Below are 15,422 nucleotides of genomic sequence, written 5' to 3'. Positions count from 1 at the left end.
AAGTGAAGTTTGCATTCCATCACCAGCAGAGGGTTCTGCAGTGAAGGAGGATTAATAATTCTTCTTTTTCCTCCAAATTTTGTGTGTTTTCACAATCTGCAAATAAATTGCACAGTTTAGTTTGCCAATGACTCACTTTCCATGAGTACCAGACATGCAAAAGGAGGTCAGAAATCCTAATCATGCTGATTACAATGCAATTACTGATTCATTTCACCTTTCTTTAACTACCCAGAGGGCTGTACAGAACCAGTTGATGTGTCTATGTGTTCATAAGACACACATTTATTTTTGTCATGTGAGGGGATGTGTTCTGGGTTTGGTGGTGGGGGACTGGATCACAGTTTTTTAAGGATTCGTTTAATGACTGCATTTCATTAACAATTCTCCATAGTGGGAATGGTTTTATGTTTGGGTTTTTTTTTAATATACATATATATGTACAATGCCTAGAACAGTAAGTCTTAGATTATTGGTTGGATTTCCCACATACTGCAGTGACCTCTGCATTAAACAGCAGCACCATAATAGTATTAGGAGTCTTTTTTGGTGGTAATGCATTAATGGAACAAAGCCGCAATTCACAGCATAAGTGCATGAGAAAAAAAAAGCCAGCTAAAGCAGGGGGAATGCTACTGAAGCAGGAAATGCTTTAATACCAGATGCAGCTGAGCTCCCTCAACAGAGCTCACTTTGATTGCAAGATGAAGGGATGGATAAGAAATGGAATTCAGTCAGGACTGAATTAGATTGCTAGGAATATTTGTCAGATATTTTGATTTAATTTTGTTTTGCACAACCAAGGGATTGTCCTTGGAGGGTTAAAAAGGTTTTCATATAGATAATGGTATAATGGTGCATTTCTGATTAAGATAAATTTCACCCAAAAAAGTCAAGAAAAATTGTATCATTACAACAAATTAATACTTCAGAGTCTATTTTGCAGGATTTTTTTTCAGTATACACAGAACAGTACTTAGGAAGTTTTCAGAAAGAGTATGCCCCTTTGATTTTTAAAGCTCCGTGTAGTGTAATAAATGCCAGCCTGAAGAAAGAAGATGGTATGGAACTTCATAATGTTAACTTTACTTGCAGAATAGATTATGGTTTTCAGGATAGATGTAAAAACAATTTACCAACTCCTAGTCATCTGGGCACAAAGACTAGATGCCAAACTTTCAAAAATCTAGATAAATCTATTGCAAGAATAGAAGGTGTTCAGAGGTAATAAAATATAAAATAAATAAGATGTTCAGAGGCATCAAAATGTGATTAAATGTTTATGTTCCACTGGATTTCAACTGAGACGACTGTTAGAAAGATGCTCTATTGGAATGTCTGAAAAAGACGGTGTTTTACAACCCCTCCTCCCCAGTCTCTTGGTAGTTTAAAAATAAATTAACCAGATTATATGCCTCATTATAGGTTTCCTCTCTGGTAACACAAGCAAATTCTTATTCTCTCACTAGGAAAAGAGATCAAATCTTTCGTAAACTTCTTAGTATTGTTGCAGTATCCTGATGGTCTGCATAGGTTTACAAAAATGTCATTCTGGTGACCTAAACTGAACCAACATTAACACCTATCTACCAGCTCATTCCTTGCTGTACTTATTCTGTGAGAAATGGGAAACATTGCCAGGGAAAAATAAGGAAAGCCTTTTTACTCTGTCGTACAGTGCAATATCAGATATTTTAAGTGCTTCATGCTGACTGCCCCTCACGCTGAGGAATACTACAATCAATAGCTCAAATGCCAGATTCCCAAGTTCCATCTCACTTACTCTCTTTTCAATTGAAAAGTAACTCTATTTTGTCTTTTAAAAGCACTCACTTATTGACAGAGCAACTCTCTCAAATTGTTATCCAACAGAAGCTAGATGAAAAGGTTTTAAAATTTCTAGAAGCACATTTAGCCAGAAAGAGTCAAAGTGCATACATATATAGAACAGTATTGCCCAAAGCAAGGTTGTTTTGAGTTCCGCATCTGCCCATGCATGACATTTGCTCCCATATATGAATATTTCCTTGTCAAACTCACAAAACCACCCCAATCTGAATCCATTTCATAGAATATTCTCCCCCACTGTTTATTTTACCACTTAACACACAGTCTAATATGTCCATATCGGTGCAGAGAACGACGCATAATGTCCCTGAGACAGAAAGCTTTGTGCTGTTACTACCTCTTTAATTTAGAGACTGCAAGGCTAGCAATAATGGGGGATGAATTTGCCATAGGATGATAAATGTCTTAAAAATAGTCCCTGGAAAAAGGTCTTGGGGAGAGAGGGTGGAAGAAAAAGAAGTATGGAACACTATAGAGGAATTCAATCAAGCAATCACAGAAAACACAATTAGGCTCAGGAGGTAAGATCCTTGCTCACACCATCATTTATCAAGGGAAAATAACCTCAGTTTAGCAGAAGCTAGTGTTTTCAGAACTGCTTAAGTGCAAAACTTCTTGCAATAAACATGTTACTGGTTTTGTCTAGATTGCTCCAGACTGCAGCACTATGTAGGTATTTTTGAGACAGTCTGAAGTAAGTAGTCTGTGACACTATCACAAGGTGCAGCAAGATGATCTAAACTCTGAAGTCCATGTTGATAAAATTTATTTATGTCAGTACTTGAGCAGGTGACCATAAGTTTTCAGTTGGAAAAATGATTATATTGATCTTGGACCAGTTGGATCAGTTGTAGTGGAAAATGCAAAGCCCTTAAAAATTCCTACTGATAAGTGGCAATGCCCTGCTTAGAAAAACCCAGCAGGATTATAGAAAATGTTTTGTTTTAGCTCATGGACAAAAGCATAATTCAGATGTGAGCAGCAGCAGAAGGAATGAGAGAATTTTTTCCCAAGTAGTGCATTTTTTGGGAAGTACCACAAATGTCCCATATACTCCTGCAAAAATACTTCCCTGTATACACTCTACTCATCAACAACATAAGGAGATGACCAAATCTTAATTTCCTCAGAAATCAAACCACTGACCCACATGCTCTGGGGAAGGAAGAAAACTTCCTGATCATTGTTCACGTGCCAAAACCTGCACCTCCAAGAAGACCTTGCAGAGGAGGGAGATGCCTGGGGCAGGAACTGCTCACTCGGTTGCACACATCTCCAGTCCTTACATGAAAGCTCAGACCACTGAAAAGCAGACCTCTCTCCCTCTTCCCCTCCTTCCCCAGCAAAGAAATGCATTAAAGGAATGTTATGATAAAGTTTACTTTGAAGTCTTTCAAATATCCTCGTTATTTTTAACAGATGAGTCAAACATACTGTTCCAGCAATAGCAACATGGTAATGAACTTTTCCACCTGCAGCTTCCCCTCAGCTGCTCACAAATCCCTTCCTGTTAGACTTGACAACTCAACTGCACCTGTAGCCACTCCCTAATCCTACCCTACCAAATGCAGTTTAGCTTGAACTCTATGGGGAATTATAAGAGAGAATTGGGTTGTGAGCTGTAAAAGCTGCCTGCAGAGGCACATGGCAGCACAAAGGAGCACATGGCAGCACAGAGACGCTTGTCTCCTCTGGGCCCTGGGGGGAGGAGGTGTCACAGGGCAGATCCCTATGAAGTGTGTTGCTGATGTGGCAACACGGGATAGGTCACGCCATGGAAGGAAATGCTGTGCCTTAGAAAGGTGTATAAAACAAACTCACTCCTTTGAATAAACGATTCAGATTCCCTGCCGGTCTGGGTCCAAGATTCAATCGCCGACAAATGGTGCCCTGTGTGAGGAATTTATTATACGCCTATCTGTGCGTCTGTAGGTGAGTCCAACGGGACTTGAAGTGCTGCTGCAAGAAGCAGGAACGCTGGCCAGCGATAATCCCTACAAGTTCTAGGTGAGCCATGTAGGGGATGGACTATCCCAGGAACAGAATGTCCCAGAGACGTTAAAACAGATTATGAAGAAACATGGCAGGAAATTTGAGTCTACAGATTTGAACAGACTCTTGTTCTGGGCAAAGAACTGTGATTCAGTTTTAGACAGGACCAATATTTTTGATCCTCGGACATGGGACACTTTAGAAGCAGCACTGACAGAGCTTTTGTGTCTGTGGAGGGCTGTGTGTAAGGTGCTCATGGCGCATGTGGCACCCAGAGACCAGACAAAGAAAGACGCTTGTGCCACTGCAGCAGCCGTGCTGAGCCCTTCTGTGCCACCAGCAAGCGACTGTAAGTCTGTCAGGACTATGGAAGGAGAATCAGAAGATGGCCCCTTGTCCCCGACCCTTTTGACCCTGGAGGGAAGCTGGACGGTACCGTAAAGCTCGCACCGCCCCGTGCCATGCAGCATCAGCTGGAGCCGGGTCGCGGTGAGTGGAGTGGCTGGAGCCGGGAGGTCCCGTCCTGGTTCCCTCTCTGTTTGCCTTCTGGAAGAGTGCAGCGGCGGCAGCAGATGCGACAGGGAGGAAAGCGAGCGTGCGACGCTGGGGAGCACATGCTGGCAAGCGCATGGCAGGGCTGCGGGGTGCTGGCGAGCACATGGCAGCGAGCCGTGGACGGGCGAGGTTGGCGGCACTGAAAGCTGGCAGGGCCAGTGGCTCCGCTCAGCGCATGGTGGGGGCTGCGGGCGGCTCTCTGCAGCATGTGAGAGGTGAATAGACGGGCTGGTGGACCTCTGCCGGCTGCCAGACCCATGCGGACACCCGGGGCCCACGCAAGCCAGCAGGGCCCGCGTTGCTACAGCCAAGGCTCCCGTTCCCTGCGGACTCCCGAGAGCTGATGCTGTGCTACAAAGAAGGACTAAGTGGACCAATAGCCCCTTCCCCAGAGGTGGGGAGGCTGCAGCATACAGCATTTGCACCAGCTTGTGCAGGAATGGCTGCAAGCTAGGCATGTTGTTCCTGCAGCTAGTCCATAGAACTCTGTTTTCGTTATTCAAAATGTTGCCACAATCACTGTAATTTTCTAAAGCCTAGATTTATACCCCGCATTGTTCTGTTTTTTGTTAGAAATGCTCCTGTAATAATTATAATTTTTAAGCTATTTTTTTAAGCAGGAATTAGACTTGTTACCTTTTGAAACCTTTTGAAACCACTTAGAAAGTTAATGTTATTATAATTGTAATTTTCCAAGACCTAGATTTATATATATTCTGTGAAACAATTACGTATTTAAGCAGTTAATGATATTACCTTGTTTATTTTTACTTGGTGCGCACTTGTTGTTGTATTAGAGGTATTATTTTATTGTTCAGAGTAAGAAAACTGCATGTTATGTTCCACATTTTCCTGAATTTGGTAAATTAAAAGATGTTCGTGTTACATATTGTTAGAACAGAAAAGGGAGGATGCAGGGATGGGGTGTGTCCCCCACGAAAGGACTGTGAAAAAGTTTATATGTTCTTAATTTTTCAATTGCATTCAGATTATTAATAAAGTTTTTAAGCAATTTTGTAAGTATTTTAACTTTACATTGTTTCTCAAAGTTCGATCTGTTTAATCACTGTAACAGAGCTTATTTGGTTCGGGCAGTAGTCCAAATATGTTCTAATGTTAAAAGTGTTTTGTTTCATAATTCTTAATTGTATAAAACAGAAAAGGGGGAATTATGAGGAATTATAAGAGAGAATTGGGTTGTGAGCTGTAAAACCTGCCTGCAGAGGCACATGGCAGCACAAAGGAGCACATGGCAGCACAGAGAGGCTTGTCTCCTCTGGGCCCTGGGGGGAGGAGGTGTCACAGGGCAGATCCCTATGAAGTGTGTTGCTGATGTGGCAACACGGGATAGGTCACGCCATGGAAGGAAATGCTGTGCCTTGGAAAAGTGTATAAAACCAACTCACTCCTTTGACTAAACGATTCAGATTCCCTGCCGGTCTGGGTCCAAGATTCAATCGCCGACAGAACTCTTTTATTATTTCTTCATTGTTGACTTTGTTCTTGTTCTTTTATTTTCAAAGATGCCCTTTTTTGAGAGAACAAGACTGGGGAGCAGCCAAGCTTCACAACTGTTATTTGACTTGATTTCACTAAGCATCGTCCAAGCTATGCACTCCTCTGAATGACAAAGAAAAGCTGCTATACCAGAAAAAGGATTAGCTACTTGCAAAATAAAGCAAGAAGCAATTACAGATAACATGATCTCTCATCTAAGGTCTTCTTTTAGACACAGAATCTCTGAAATAAAAATAGCTGAATTCATTGTCCCATACAGTCATTTTAAAAGCTCTTTTGAAATACTACTTTTTTTTTTTTTCATTGTATTGAATAGGTGTAACATTTCAAAAAGGCTGAACAAACATACAGTCTGCCACAATAAAAATGAGCAATTTATCATTTATGAAGGGGATAATTCACAGTCTTTTAAAAATTTTTTAACAGTTTGATTCTCTTGCACTTTGGATTGACACCTATGTGCTTAATTCAATTCAAATCCTCTTCCCATGACAAAGTGAAAGATCTTTCATGTAATCAAGCTGTTAAAGAAAATTACATATATATTAATGTTTCAAAAGTTATTTTAATATAATTATATTAAAGATGTAATTATGGATCTTAACATTTCAAATTCATACTTGCATGTATTGCTCGTGTTGAAATAAAATATCTGAAAAAACGTAATGAAAGGGTAAAGATATAAATATATCATGATTTCATAAATAGAGCTTCTGGAGATATTTCATGATAATCATATTCCCCACACATTATACAATCAGTGAAGTTGGGGTTTTTTCTGACTATATTGAGATGTTTATTTCCTCCTGAATTATATCTCCAGTCAGGAGATGGATGCTAATTTCTAGTAAATTGTCCTCTAGATAAATGTAGTTGGTTTAACGTCTTATACAAACCACTGCTGTTTTTGCAGCTTGTGGTCCACATCTGAAGGAGTATGAAAAGCAAAGGAATTTCATAAGAATCCCCCCAAAAGCTGTCAGAAATTCAGTTTTTCCTGCATAATAGTCGAATGAAATAAAAAGCAACCACACAACCAGCAGAGAAAATGCAACTGTTCTTTAACTCATTTTTAAACAAAACAATGAAAATAAATGCTTATTCATATTCAATATTTCAGGGAAAGATCAATAATTTAAAATTTAAATGGAAGGAGGTCGTACTTTGATACCATCTGAGTTTGAACTTATAGGACAAGACTGCAGCTTGCTTTGCCAAGTTTCCCACATTTCAACATGGATGTTGAGAACACAGGGCTTAAGACCTCTGCAATAGATTATCACATCTGACACATTTAATCAGTTTTGACACACGGCCTCCTCTCTTTGCCAGTTTTAAAAAGATTGTCCTTGAAGAGGCAAACAAACTCTGGGCTTCTGGAGGAACAAAGATTACTGTAAATTCAGGTGAGGGAGCATATCATCCCACAGGCCATTTTTTTTGGGGAGAAAACAGAAAAATTGCCTGTCACAAAGATTGTGTGCTCTGATCTGTCCTATTTTAAAACTTTATAAATACAGCAATTGAAAGGACTGTTGCTTATAGCAACAAATATAAGATAGTACAGATGGAGAGGGGAAAAAACATTACTGCAAACCGATCACTGTGCTCAGCACATTTACACCTCTGAGAGTATGTTAGGGTTTGATAAAGGAAGAAAATGGCAAACATTAATATTGCAGTAATGAGGGGTAGGCTTGTCAGTGTTCACATACCCGAAGCCACCCTTAGGAGGCCTCCTATAATTTAAACACAGGCACTTATCTCTCAAAAGTGTGTCTCAAGCCTATTGACTGATAAGGCTTAATTTTTTAAACGGACAGCAAATAAATTCACTATCAGCTAATTACCTCACTATATTTCCTTTTCATTAGAGATAAATATTTCCAAACATTAGGTAGTAAATATTTCTGAGGAAAATAAAGAAGTTCTGACTAAAGATCAGCACTTCAGTAAAACCACAGCAAGCTGAACAGCTATAATTGTTCCAGCTTATGTTTGGCTGAGAGAAAATAATGCAATATATAATAATGTATAATCATTACCTAAGAAAACATAAATTTTCGTTAATGGCACAAACATGCTTCCCTTTGATCTACTGTAGTAGATAAGATTTTACCAACTATAAAAATGACCTGACCAAAGTGTACTCATAATTTGTTTGATATCAACAGCAACATCAAAGGCTCACAGTGCCCCAGTTCTCCACCTAACTGGTAGCTTTAAAATGTCACCAGTAATCTGTTGGTACATCTTTCCTCTATGCAGTAATTCAGGCACAGTAGTCCTCAATGTTTATTCTTCTGCAACAAAATCCAAAATAGATAGATGCTATTGATTCCCTCTCTCACCAAAACCATTGGTTATGCAAACTGGATGCCCACTTTAATGAGCTGTTAGGCTGCTCCTGTATTGCCTGTCCCCATCAGCCTTGAATGTGCCAAACATGACAACTGAGTTTGCTTAAACATGATCCCTAAGAACTCAGCCAACACAGGAGATGGAGCACACGAAAGAATATAATGTAGTCCTCTCTCTCCTAGCAGCAGCCTGTTTTTTGAATTGCTTCATTTTTTACATAATTACAGAGTAGAAGCCATTGTTGACATGTTTTAACAGTGAAATGGGTGTGATGTGTCATACTGGAAAGCTGGTGACAACACCTAGCTTGTGAAGGGGCATTGACTATTACGCTAAAGTTTGTGAAATGCAAATTTTTGAACATTTTCAGGAAGGCAGATGACTTCTCTGGAAGCATTGCAAACATGAAAAATGACTGCTTTCACTTTGAAATCTTCTGAGACATGAAGGAATAAGGAAGTACAAGAGACATGGCCTTGGTACTGTGCCTGGTATTTGGTGCACGTGACATCAACTTTTATAGGTCCGAGAATTACAGGCCTGTAAGAACAGGAAGTGTTGGATGCAAAGATAAAACACAAAGAGTTGGGAAACAACCAAGGCAGAGTTTGCAAAAAGAAGTCATGCTTCCCTATGCAGCATGTGTTCTTTGAATGGGTTTATGACCATGTGGATGAAAATTATCCATTCATCTACTCTGATGAATTTCTACTTCAATTTCCAAAATTACTACGAAGACATTCCTCACAAAAGAAAAAATAGGGCCACTGAACTTTGGTGCATAAGTTAAGAAGTTAGTCTTCACAAGCTCTCTTTGAATCAGTCCACAGAGAAAGGCAGGTGTGTGGTTCAGGTCAAGAGCACAACCTTGGTATCTGTCAAGCCCTCCAGTATCCAGGTCCTCAAATGTAGGATGGTTTGGAAAAGTTCCTCCTTCCAGTTTAGGACATCCCCTCACCTTCAGTGCTACTGTTCTGAAAGACTGATAGGAATGCTGTACACTGACCCCTTCACAGCACATGGACATGTCACCATAGGCATCAGGTTTGTAAGGAACTAGCCATGATGCTGTAGCTGAGTCCCACTGTCCAAGCTGGACTGGGAAAGCCTACTAGACACTGGTGCATGTCTATCTTTTCCTCATAGTATTTACTTGGCATAGACCCCTCAAAGAAGAAATGAAATTAAAAAAAAGGCTTTCATTTGGAACAGGGACATCTGCTTATTCCAAGTCCTTTTCACAGCATTTTGTTGGCTGCTTGAACTTGTGGTTGGAAAAGAGAATTCCGTGTGAATTTTCTGTAGAGAATCTTCACCATTTGTTTGCCTCAGCAGGATTCTATCTCAGTGTGCAGCTCAGCAACTTTAAAATAATTGTTTTCTATCTATTCATTTGAAATTCTGGATGGCAGTCTTATTATCCAAATCATTATTATGACAGGATGCGGATTTTTCAGTATGAATAGAGTATTTTGTTAATGTTTATATCTAATAATTCAGGAGCCAGCTGCTCCATAAATAATGTGAAATCATCTTCACCATTTGAAAGACCAAGTAATCCAATATTAATCTTGTGGTTTCATCTCAGAGAATTTTACTCACCTATCTCAGACTAGCAGTCTGAGATAAAAAGTATATTTTCTAATAGTTCTCTTCTTGTAGTGTTTCCAGCTTTAAAGGTTTTGTTGTACACCGCATCTGTCCATGTTTCTACATTTGATAAATGTAGTCTTGAAAAATCCATTTACCATCCAAAGTTGCTACAGTGCGCATACATTAAAATGTTCTGTTAAACTATTTCATCAATAAATTACTGAAACTGCTCTTTTTAGGGTTGAATCACAGAAAATCTTTTTAGGATAAAGGATCACAGAAAATATATTGGTTTATATCTATTTTTCCCTCTCTATATAGGATGATGTCATTCAGTATGCTCAGGACAGAGCTTGTTTCTCTCATTACCCTTCAGTCTATTACAGGCTAGAGCCTAGGTAAAACATCTGAACAAATGACCAAAATTCTCATAATTCTCAAACGTGACAAATATTACAGTGAAGTCACATCATAAAAGAAGCTCAAGAAGAGCACTGCACTTGCTGTGAGATAAAATTTGCCTGTCAAGGAAGACAAAAGAATATTAATAGTTTTTTGGTCTGTGCTTAATGAAATACTTTCCTTGAAGACTACTTGCAAGCTCCTTTATTAGGAACAATAACCTTTTTTCCTGAGATCAGTGACACAGTTTTAATAAAGAACACCTTATCAAGTGAAGTTTGTTCTATTTTTGTTGCTCTAGACAATAAAACCTACAACTGTAGTGATTCAAACATAACCAATTTCCAGACATAAAATATGACTGCAATTATCAAACAAGTTACTTTCAAATGTGGCAAGAATCACAAGAATAGTTCTTAGTTTGAAGAACATACCACTATAAATTCATGGTGATGCGGCTAGATTTCAAACACAAAATACTTAAGAATTGAGACAAAGGCCTTCAACAATAATCAGGTCACAAAGGCTCCTCAGAGAACCATAGGCCGGTATTGATGCTATTTTTGCTTGCCTAGCTCTTCTTTTACTTCTTGCAGTCAGTTAAGAGAAAATGAGGGGACAATTCATTATGATTTTTTGATAAAATATTTGGGAGTGATCATAGGAAAGACTCAACATACTCTGTTACTAAGTCTCAGTTATAAGAGTAGCTTAAAAAATATGTAAAGGATAAAAAACTCCATATTAAACATGTGACTGAAACTGGAAATAAAAGAAGAAAAGGCAAAAATTACGTTAGGGACAAAAAGCACCAAACACAGCACTGAGGCTGGAAATACGAGTGCAAAAGAGGGAAGATGCAAAGACTTGATAAACATTCTCACTTTTAGAATAGCTCTGTTTTCTGCTGGGCTTTTCAGTGGGTCTTGAAATATTTATGATCACATTTGCACAGAGTGCCACTCCATCCTCAGTTAACAACCACTGAATATCTCAGTAGCGACACACTAGTGCAAGGCAAAGGAGTTCACCTGACCTGTCACCATAAAACCTGCCCTAGAACTCCCTGCAAGACCGCTGCCTCCAATACATCAGTTGCACAACAGACATTTCCAACAGCTCTAGAGAATTCACAGAAGTGTGAGGAAGTAATACAGGAGTATTTTTCCCCCCTGTACTATTAATAGTAGTAACATGAGACTGTTTAGTAAAGTCATTTGGCAGCTGTACTACCATACTGAAACCTGTAATATTAGGTACTTTATATATAATTGCTTGCTTTTACCTAGCTTCCTTCTTAATGTCTTTCTCCTCCTAACCAAATTCATCTTTAAAACGGAGTGACTCAGCTGCTTCACTGAAGAGAACTGTGCCCCTGCCATACATCTTGTCCTGTAAAAATAAATTATGATGGTAAGTGTTTCTATTTAACACAAAGCTTCTTGAGACAGGAGGTTTTTATTGGACTATCTTCCTCTCGTTTAAAAAGAGGCAGTGTTTCTTATGATCTCCCCCCTTTCCATCCCCAAAATTCCTGACTTTCAGGTTACATTGAGAATTTCCCTGCAGTTGCTAACAAGGTTGATCACACACCAGGACCTCATTCTTCGCATGCAGGAATACAGATTAGTTCAGTCTGACTATGCAGGCAAGCACTGGTCAAGACTTTCACTTCATCTCCTGTGATGTGAATAAAGAAACACACTAAATTAGCTGTGTGGAATGATTGAATCACTACAGTCCAATGATCAAATGCTGCACAGAGCTGCAATAGAAGCTCAGGCCAGTAATGAAACTTTTCTGTTTTACTGAATCAGTTAGTTTGGGCTTCAGGTCATTCTTTTTATGATTGTTCAGAAGCAGGAACTGAGCCCACCCGGAGAAAGAAGAAAAGGCACTACTTCTGTTTGCTGCCTTTTAAATCAAATTAAGTGCTTTTACAACAGGTTCTAAGAGTTCACTTTTTCAACATGACCCAAACTCCATCAGAAAATGGGATCATTTGCCTTTAATCTACTGGGATAGCTGCTTGCAAAGTGGCTTTTTAATTTCACGTTGCCACACAACAGAGCAAGCTGCTGCTGAATGTTAGCACAGTCTAAGTACTTGAAAGTGCTTCTAGAGAAAGAAATTAGGATGCTAAAATAAGCACCATTTAATTCCAAATGCTAAAGTTTTGCATCAGGATGTCATACTATAGAAATGAACAACAAATTTTCCAAATTAAAGAAAACATGCCTGCTAAAATGCTGATAATCTATCCTAGAATCTCTTAATAAAATATTTGCGAGCGAAGCAACCCACAAGCTTTAATTTCTTTTTAAAATCATGGCCAACTTTGTATTTACAATCACCATGGAGATGTAGCCTAAAGGATCTAACTCCATTTCACTTGGCAGTATCTGGGAGACAAATTGCCTATTTTACCTACTCCAAATTACCATAAATGTGTTTGCAAGTTCTCCAATGCATTATTTCAAGTCGATATGCTCACTCAGTAAATACATTTCTCATTTACGGAATTTCTTCTGAACATTAAATAAGTAAAAGAATGCTTTTCTCATTTAGGAACATCAGCTATTGGGACAAATTATGATGAGCTAAATGTTCATGAGGTGGAAAGAAGATTTGAATGCCATCCTTATGAACATATCTATGACTTTTTACAGAAGATGCAGTAACAGAGAAAACTGCACGCTTTACTGTATCAGAATTTTAAATGATTCAGTAAACTTTTTTCACCATTAGAAAGACCGGCATTTTACCAACACTGAGATAACCTTAAATATGTAATGAAAGTCAGTTCAATTTGAAGCAGGGAAGATGATATTATATAGTAAAACATGGAAGTGAAGCAACCCACTTCTAGAGTGGAACTCTGGAAGTCTTTAAAAGCAACTGTGTTATTACGTGTGCAAGGGCACACGGATTTGACGAGGAGTAGGCTGGTTCAAGGAGGGCAGGCTGAAGGCAAATTTGTATCACCAAATTGCAGCTTCTGTTGCAAATGGGGATGACAGTTCCTATCTACTTTACTACTGATTGAGAGCTCCTTAGTGTAGCAATACTCATGAACTCTGCTAAATTTAACTTCTATTTCCATTTGACAACAGGCAGGAAAGCACCCTGTCAGTCAGCTTTTAATATCCATTACTTTTCGCATTGCAAAATGCCATTCCAGATTTTAATTTCTTTTCCAACACTATTTCAGGAAACTCCCAAGATGAAATAACAAGCTGAATAAACAGCTGTGAATTGCATATGAAGGTTGAGTATGGTAACAAAAGAGAACTGGTGCCAACCAAGGCATTGGTCTTGGCCACATGTTTTTTGGGGAGTGACTTAGAGGGGAAGCTAAGAAATGAAGTTCTAGCATGACCAAACCTAAAATTTGCGTCATTTTGGGGTTCTGGTCACATTTAGTATCACCAGGAGTGGTGGCTCCCATCTGGCCCGATCACGCTCTAAGAGGGTCCTTTCCTACGGAAAGCAAGAGGTGGCAAACAGGGCAGGAGAAAAGATGAATTCTTGGTCTTACACAGCAGGATGCTGGGACCCAGTTGGAATGCCTTCCCATACTGGGAAAGGAAGAAGAATTTCTGCTAAGAATTATAGGTTCTCAACTTCAAGATATTCAGCCACCTTAAATGTGCAATACTTCAGTACCTTATCCTCAGTATGAATTGCTTTTGCTCATCTTTTCCTTGGGCAATAGACCATTACTGAACAAAAGACTTCGCATGGTGGACAGGAAATACAATCTCAGCTTGCCAGAAACAAGGTTCTCCAAAATCATTATGACTTCCTTATTGAAGCTTAATGCTATATTCCCTGTATGTCTTTGATATTTTTATTACTTGCAGCAGGAAACAGCATAAATCTGGACAGCTTTGTAAAGAAATACTACTCTGACAAGCAGCTTCTGTTCTCATATCTGTTGTAGTGCTAGAGGAACTAGTGAAATATATGATCAAAGTAGCTGCATACTGTACTTTGATTAATGTGGTGTTGTATTTCCCACTGATTGATTTATTAAATGCCTTTCAGATTGTTCCCCCTTGCTTTCTCTGGCCCCTAGCCCTGGCCCCTCCCTCGGGCTCTCCCTATTGGTTCCTGTACCCCAACTCTGCCCATGTACCGCCCCTGCGATCTGACAAAACCCCCCTGTGCCCGGACACGAGGTCTCTGTGCCTCTGGGGGTCTCTGGGACATGATATAACTATTTTAAATCCTCTGAAACCCTCATGGAGGGTCCCTTCTCGCCTCCTTCGCCGTCACTGTGCTGTAGAGCTGACAGGCACCAGAGCAAGAGTGCAGAGCCATCCAAAAGGACTACGGGAGGGTGGAATGGCTGCCCTGCCCTAAGCAGCCCCGCTGAGCTCCCAGGGAAAGCTGCAGCTTGCTAAACTAAACCTAGCATTACAACAGATTAACACATGAAAAACATCCACCAGACAAAATTCAAGGCATCCATGAGACATTTCTACAACTCTGTCTTGATTTATAACAATTTGACCTAAAATATTTCAGAGCTGTATGAGACAAAGGGTGAGATTTTTCTGTGTAAAAATTGTTCCACTGTAATTTACACATCCTCAAGGGTGCAGTAATTTTAATTCAGATGTTCTATGTAAACAGAAGAGGTAAGATAAAATGAAGTATCTTTAGAATACAGGACTGCCACCTAAAACATCTTGTTAGTTCAAGATCTCTCTGGGTTTCTCTCCACAGTAAGTTTTTAAGTATAATATCATAAACCGTAACTCCACTTTCTCTCTTAATCACTGTACGTCTCTCATGAAGCTTTAGATAAGTGCAGCATGGCAATGCCCAATATTACTCCTTGCATATCTCTGAAATATTACTGAACATACTTACTAGTATATCCAAAAAAAGAACATACCTAGAACACTTGCCAATGAGAAAAAAAGAGTAACTTATTTTCTAGGAAGATATTTAACTCTATCCCAGCAAAACCAGCGCAGAATTTTAGGATATTATCCCAAATAAAATTTTTAAAGTTTTATTAAAAAACAAGTTTTAAAAGGCAAGTTTAATGCCTTTTAAAAGAGGAAATGTATATAGTTGTTGAACTAGAATAATGAAATTGACATAATTTGGGTTAATAGACTATTTTTTGTGAAGGTCTTATT

Source organism: Coloeus monedula (assembly GCF_965178545.1).
Source record: "Coloeus monedula genome assembly, chromosome: 1".
Lineage (NCBI taxonomy): Eukaryota > Metazoa > Chordata > Aves > Passeriformes > Corvidae > Coloeus > Coloeus monedula.
This window is presented reverse-complemented; position numbering follows the sequence as displayed.